Genomic DNA, 6,668 nt, shown 5'->3' with positions numbered 1-6,668 from the left:
ATGATTAAGGATTAGTGCTCTTGGACTGAAAGATGCCTCAAAATGATCTCTTTCAAACCAACTTTGTACTCCCCTTTTAGTAACAAAGGCCTGGCCTTTAGAGGGGCTACTACTTAGTGGGAAGAAGACCTAGAATCCTCTCAGCATGGAGATTTTCCACTGTTCCAATCCATCTCCTGTACAGAGTGAATATTAAGAACAAATTTGTCCTCAATGGCTGGAGAGCAGGTATCACCAAAGAAAGGGTTGTATCCTCTCATCTGTGATTGAAAATGACAATTATTTGGGGTTTTTCTCCACCGCTCCCGCACCCCCCTGGACTCTCATCTGTTTTCAAATACACGTTCATGGGTATTTTTGTGTTGCATTCCTTTACTCATGTCTAGTTAAACAAGTAGGAACTTTCCTCAGAATAGAGTCTCTGTTTAGCAGACCTCAGAAATGAAAGGGTCTCCAAAAATGAGAACAGGATGTATGAAGAAGAAATGGAAAGTAAAGACAACCCTGTTGTGATCGGTGGAGGGATGCACTGGGGACAAGTACAGCTCCACATGACAATGCAAAGCCCAGGCGAGCATGTGCCCATCCAATCACACACCTGTGCTCTGAGTACCGCTCTGGTTGAGGAGCAAGAGGAGCACTCCCACCGTGCTCAGGCGCAGACACACTCTGGGGACAACTGGAGCAGGTGGTAATAAGTCACACTCTTTCTCTGGGCGCTTCTGAGCAGATGGAACCCACCAGCAGGAGTGGCTGGAAGAGACCAAACCAGGAAAGAGATGGGGGGAGAAGAGGGACACCAACCAAGACTAGATTTCCCAGCCTGGTAGGGACCACCATCTCCTGGGAGGTACAGTCACCCAGGGGCCCAGCTGACCCAGACAGTCCTGGAGATACCCATGTTCAGACTAACTGGGGACTGGCCCTTGAGCAAACCAGAGAGGCCAGCAACAGGCCGCCCTGTCTTCAGGGGTGGGAGTGGCCATGGGATCAAGGCTGCTCAACTCATCCAGGGTCTGGCCCTGTGAAACCATGTGTCTGTCAGCACATGGGAGACATTTCTGGGAATCTGAACCACGCTTTCTACAATTTTAGAAAAGAGAGAAGCTGAGGGGCCCAGCCACCGGATCCCCACCAACACCTGGCCAGGGCTCAATCTCCAGACTGGCCGTGAGCCACCTATGTGACATCACATGACAAATAAAGAGGACGATGACTTCAGCAGCTGGTTGCCCCACTACCGAGATTCTAGAATCCTGTGGACAGTATTTATTGGGCATCGCCACTCAGACTGAAGGCAGTTTGTACTTACTGGGACAGTGGTTAATGGTGTGGTATACAAAGTGCTCCTGATGACAGTGTAGCCCATGGATAGTCAGGATACTGACGACAGTTAAACCGAGCTCGCCTCACCTTCTGGTGGAGAGCCAGCAAGCAGGGTCCCCCCTGATCCAAACCTGGATCCCAGGGAGGTATCAGACAGCCAAGGTGACCAAGCCGTGGGACAAGATGCAGACTCCCAAAATGATGAACAACCAGCAGATCAAAACCAACATGCGTCCAGTGTAGAAGAAGACAGTGACCCCAGAACACTCTCCTTCCCGAGGAGGCTCTAGAAGATCGTTGAGGATGACGCTCTCGAGTCTGTGCGCTGGGATGACGATGGACACACTGTGATCATAGAGGAATACCTTTTCCAGAGGGAAATTCTTCGCCGGAGAGGCGTGGACAGGATTTTTGAAACAGAAAGCATGAAAACCTTCATTCGCCAAATGAACCACTATGGATTCAGCAAAATACGCACAAAAGCCTCTTCAGTTCATTCTCCGGGGAACAAGAAAAATATGGTAAAGTAGAAAATATTCCTCTTACCCCTTTTCTGTTATTCCAACATTTTTACCGGATGCCAAGGTGAATGACATACTACAAGAGTTTCATTTGTGAGGACACCTTTTTTTAACATGAGCTATTATTTATTGAAATATCAAAATCTACACTAAGATTTTCATATTAAATTACCACGCCCTTAGAGATACTCTGTGGGTAGGAGTAGAGACTCTGAGAGCCAATGAATGTCAAATGTAGATACTGCCACCCTCACTTACAAATTGTTTCTCTCTAGTGAGGTCATGCTATAGGGCACAGTGACACTTGCCAGCACCTTAAACATTTCCTTTCTCCGTCATCACATAAGACTCTTGTGATTCTGGGGGATGAAAGCAATGGTCATCTAATCTCAGACTGACTGAAATGTTTCCTTTTGCTTCAGCTTTACGGGAACCGCAATTTTCAGGGACCAGCCTGGGCTCCTTGAGAACATCCACAAAAAAGGTGACCTCGGAAACACTGCTCCTCCAGCAACCTGTGCACCAACAGCAAAGAGAAAGAAGCTGCTACCTATGAGACAATCCCTTCGAATCCAACACATTAATGCCAAGAAAGAAGCCAACAGCAAGCCCCAGTGGGAGGCCCCAAATGTTCAGGGTCCCAGTAAACCTCAATTCTCCATGTTCCCTGGGGGTACACGGTCTAGGAGCAGTGTTGCTAGTCATCCCCTAGGAAATCGTCCCCCTGAAAAGCCAAATGATCCAAGCGGGGAGAGGGCCACTTCTGTGAAAGTTAGGTTTGAGCCCAGGGCCAAGGCTGGGATGGAAGTTGGAGGGGACCCGCTCCCCAATCTCCCGCTTTACCCAGGCAATGGTCTCCCGATGTCTCTGTATAACATCTGTTATTCCACTGTGATGGCTTCCCTCCTAGAGATATCTCCCAGTGAGCCACCCAATGAGGAGGAGCAGGAGGGCTGATTACACGTGTGCATTCTGTGTATAGTTTAAGGACAATCCAGGTCCCTAAACTCACAGGCCACTGAGGAGTGATAAAAAGGGCCATTTTCTAATGGTGAACCCATTTTTGGTCTTAATAAACACAACAAAACCCCTTGGTAGCAAATAAACCATCTAAATGAGAATCAGGACTCTGTGTCTCTTCTAACCGTCTATACCACACATGTCTCACTGACATGAGGCTAAAGACCTTGCCCAGGACAGGCTTGGTCCCCGTTGTCCTCTTCCATTTGAGGCAGCAGCATTTCCACACACTCAGCAAAGGATTTGCTAGAAACTGTGAGGGCTCGCCCAGCAAGATCCCGTCCCCTGAGACTTGCCTGCTGTTCAGGAGACAGAACAGCCTCACTCCTGACCTTGGGAGCATCACCTTACATTATTCCCGTACCTTGAGACAGGAGATTCCTTCCTCATCGCTGTCCCCACACTGTTGACAGGAAGTTTCTGTTCCACAGCTGAGTTTCCCAACTCAGCACCCAGGGGCCCTACAAAGAGGCTGCCCCATCTGCCAAGGGAGGTACAACCACTGTGTCCTGGCTCAGAAGAGACCAGCCACTCCAGTCCGTGCCTGGGGAGAAAGCCCATGATCCTCATAGCTAACGACCACTAGAAACTTTGCTGGGAAAGCACAAAAACATCACGGGCTTCATGAACAATTGGCCTTGATGAGTGGAAGATGTGTGTACAAGAGACCTAGAGGAATCTGGAAGGATGGACAGCTGCAAGTTTCTAAGTCTGATGTCATCTTCCTCCTGGATGAGTCAGGCTATTGATGGCTGGTCACTGCTGAGCAACCATTCAGTGCCTGGACCCACGCTTTACAAAAGTCACAAGGATGCTGATCAAACAGCTGATGAGTTTTGACCAGAACAAAGACTGCGGAAACATAAAGGAGCCCCAAACACTTCACAGTTCACTTTGACACATTTATTTCTACAATCCAGACATCAGTAGGAACAAAATGACCAGCAACACCCCCTATTCCCTTCTTGTGACAACAGAAACCCGTTTCTGTGAACGCCATGTAGTAGGAAGCATGGTACAACACAGGGGTAATTCACACTTAACCTGATCTACATGCACATGCGCCAAGATGGCAAATCAACGGTGCCATTATTTAGCTGGTTTCTCAGCTACATTCCTCTCAGGAGCCCACACACGTCACACCTTCAGGCTGAAAGGGATCAGGTGCTCTGGGATGTGAACCTGGAATATATCCTTTCCGCCTTTGCTAGGTAAGGGCTCCAGTAACCACCTGGGGTGGAAATCACAGTCAGGTACTTCTGCTGCAGGTTGGTCAGGACAGCTTGCTTTTCCAATTCCACAACATCCTCAGGAGCTAAGTTTTTAGGACACTCCAACATTTCGCCAATGTCAACGAGCCTTGTGCACAAAGAGAGAAACACAAAGGTGGTTTTCCCTTCCATAAACCAAGGCCGGCAGTGTGACAACTTGGTTATTCAAAATTATGGCCGCTACAGACTTAGATGACATCACCAAAAGGACAGGAAGGGCAGCAGGGCCTTCTCACGGAGCACAGATGATGAGCCAAACATGTTCCGAGAATCCTGGGTGAGGCAGAGGGAAGGCTCCAGAAATGAAGAGGACAGGGCTTGCTCCTCTGTGAAGCGACACAAATAACATGCAGGCGCCAGCAAGACTGCTGAGGGTAGGAGTTTCAGAATGGAAGGGCACCAGCCACTGCCCAGGAACATGGAGACAACGCGGCTCTGACGCAGGTCACCAGGGACAGGTGTGGATGTGGGCCCTCAACCACCCACGGAGGTGAAGGGATTAGCCTAGGGTGCCATTGGTGGTGGGGACAGGGCAGGCATGTGAAGCCAGGCAGGCAGCCGACCCGCACAATGTGCTGTGCTGCCTCTGGTGGTCTCTGCCCCACACACGCACATGCACAGCCCAGCACCACATGACATCATGGACCTGACTCAGCCTCACAGATCAGAAGAGGAGACCGAGGCCCAGAGCAGAAAAATGATTTACCGGACTTGAGGCAAGCTGGGCCTGCAGACCCCAGCCCAGGGCCCCTTGCTGCCCCCTTCAACGTGCATTGCTTAACAAAACTGCAGCAAACACACAAACCAGTTCAAAACAAAAGAAAAGCCCCAAAAGTCCCCAGCCAGATCCAGATTGGCAGCTCTTGGACTCATCTGTACAACGATCGGCACATTGTCACTCACCAGCTACCACTACTCGGCCAAACATTTCCCCTTCCGGAAGCAAGGCCCGAATCTGAGGAGGCGTCATCCCGAGCCTCCCCTGCAGCAGCTCCCGACAGGCGTCGTCTTCCCTGTCCCTGTGAGCAATGTGGATGGCGATGGTATGGTTCAGGTGGCTGCCCAGCAGGGGACACCAACATGTCTCCAAGGTCTTGACCCCGTTTAAGACAAAGCCAGCATAAGGCTGCTGGAAGGAGAGGCAACAGATCTTCATCTTCTGCAAGCTCTCTGGGACTCGGTGGTCTGTGGGAACACAGAAGATCGTCACACACCAGTCCTCCAAGCTCACGGCAAGTGGGCCCGACCTTCACCACGTTTCCCAGGTGCCCTGAATCCCCACTGACCTCGATGGTTCATTGCTTCCATCTGTCAGCACAGCAGGCCCAAGGGAAGACTGGGACTGGGAAGGCTGGGATTTGGGTGACTCAGATCCACCTGATGGAATGCTCGGAGAGCTCACGGACTATGGCAGGGACAGCTAGAAAAAGGCACAGGCAGGATAGCGTGTGGTCAGTGCTACGACAGAGGTCATTAAGTCCGAGGGGAACACAGTGGAGTGTGGGCTAGTGAGAGTCGGGGCTGGATTCAGTCCTCTGGCAGCACACAGGGACAGTCCTGGGCTCTGCTTCTTCTCCTGCTGCCCTCCCCAAACCCAGACATCGCCGGATACTCTCAGCTCCCTGGCTGTGCCAGCCCCAGGCACCGCAGGCCCTGAGCTTCCTGGCTCCTACCGCAGGGCTGCTGAGAACAAGTCCTTCCTATCCAAGCACAGCTCAGCCCTCGGAGTGACCTGTAACCTCAGGTGGTCCCGTCAGGTGTCTTCTCCCGATTCCTTCAGGTGCCACCGTGTTCAAACCCCTTCCCCTGTCCCAGACCTGAGCCCTGAGAAAGAAATAATGAGAACGAGAACAACTAGCCCCAGTGCACACACACCTTCTTTGTGACAGGCCCTGGGGTGGGCACGATCCGTGCATCATCGGGTTTAACCGTCACTGCCAGGCCCACTCAACTGCTGAGGACAAGGAGGAGCTGGGGCGGAGCTGCTGGGTAAGCTGGGCTGTGAGAAAGAGCTGGGGGAAGAGGAGCTTGGGGCGGGGTTGCAGAAGGAGGAGCTAGGGGCGGGGCTGAGGGAGGAGGAAATGGGGGCGGGGCTACAGGTGGAGGAACTGGGGGTGGGGCTGTAGGAGGAAGTACTGGGTGTCGGGCTGCAAGTGAAGGAACTGAGGGCGGGTCTGCAGGTGGAAGAGTTGGGGGCAGAGCTGCATTCGAAGGAGATGGTGCGGGGCTGAGGGAGGAAGAGCTGGGGGCGGAGCTACGGGAGGAAGAGCTGGGCGAGGGGCTTCAGGAGGTGGTGAAGGGGCCGGGGCGGCAGAAGGAGGATCTGGGGGCGGGGCTGCAGTAGGAGGAACTGGGGGCGGGGCTGCAGTAGGAGGAACTGGGGGCGGGGCTGCAGGTGGAGCAGGGCCCCCTGGTGGAGAGATTTAGAGGAGGAGCTGACGGTACAAGAGCTGTACAAGGAGGAGCTGGGGTGGAGCTGCTGGAGGGAGCTTAGGCACGTCTGTGCTGCACTCTCAGGGAAGGGTCTGAA

The 6,668-nt window shown here is 52.3% G+C and overlaps 1 pseudogene; it reads right to left on the bottom strand.

Moving 5' to 3' along the window:
* Window positions 1-3,823: 3,823 nt before the first annotated feature.
* On the bottom strand, window positions 3,824-5,305 carry LOC134367763 (protein EOLA2-like; annotated as a pseudogene).
* Between the last annotated feature and the right edge of the window lie 1,363 nt (window positions 5,306-6,668).

The sequence above is a fragment of the Cynocephalus volans genome, chromosome X (genome assembly GCF_027409185.1).
Source record: "Cynocephalus volans isolate mCynVol1 chromosome X, mCynVol1.pri, whole genome shotgun sequence".
Classification (NCBI taxonomy): domain Eukaryota; kingdom Metazoa; phylum Chordata; class Mammalia; order Dermoptera; family Cynocephalidae; genus Cynocephalus; species Cynocephalus volans.
The sequence above is the reverse complement of the archived record's forward strand: the minus strand, read 5'-3'. Positions and strand labels throughout refer to the sequence as shown.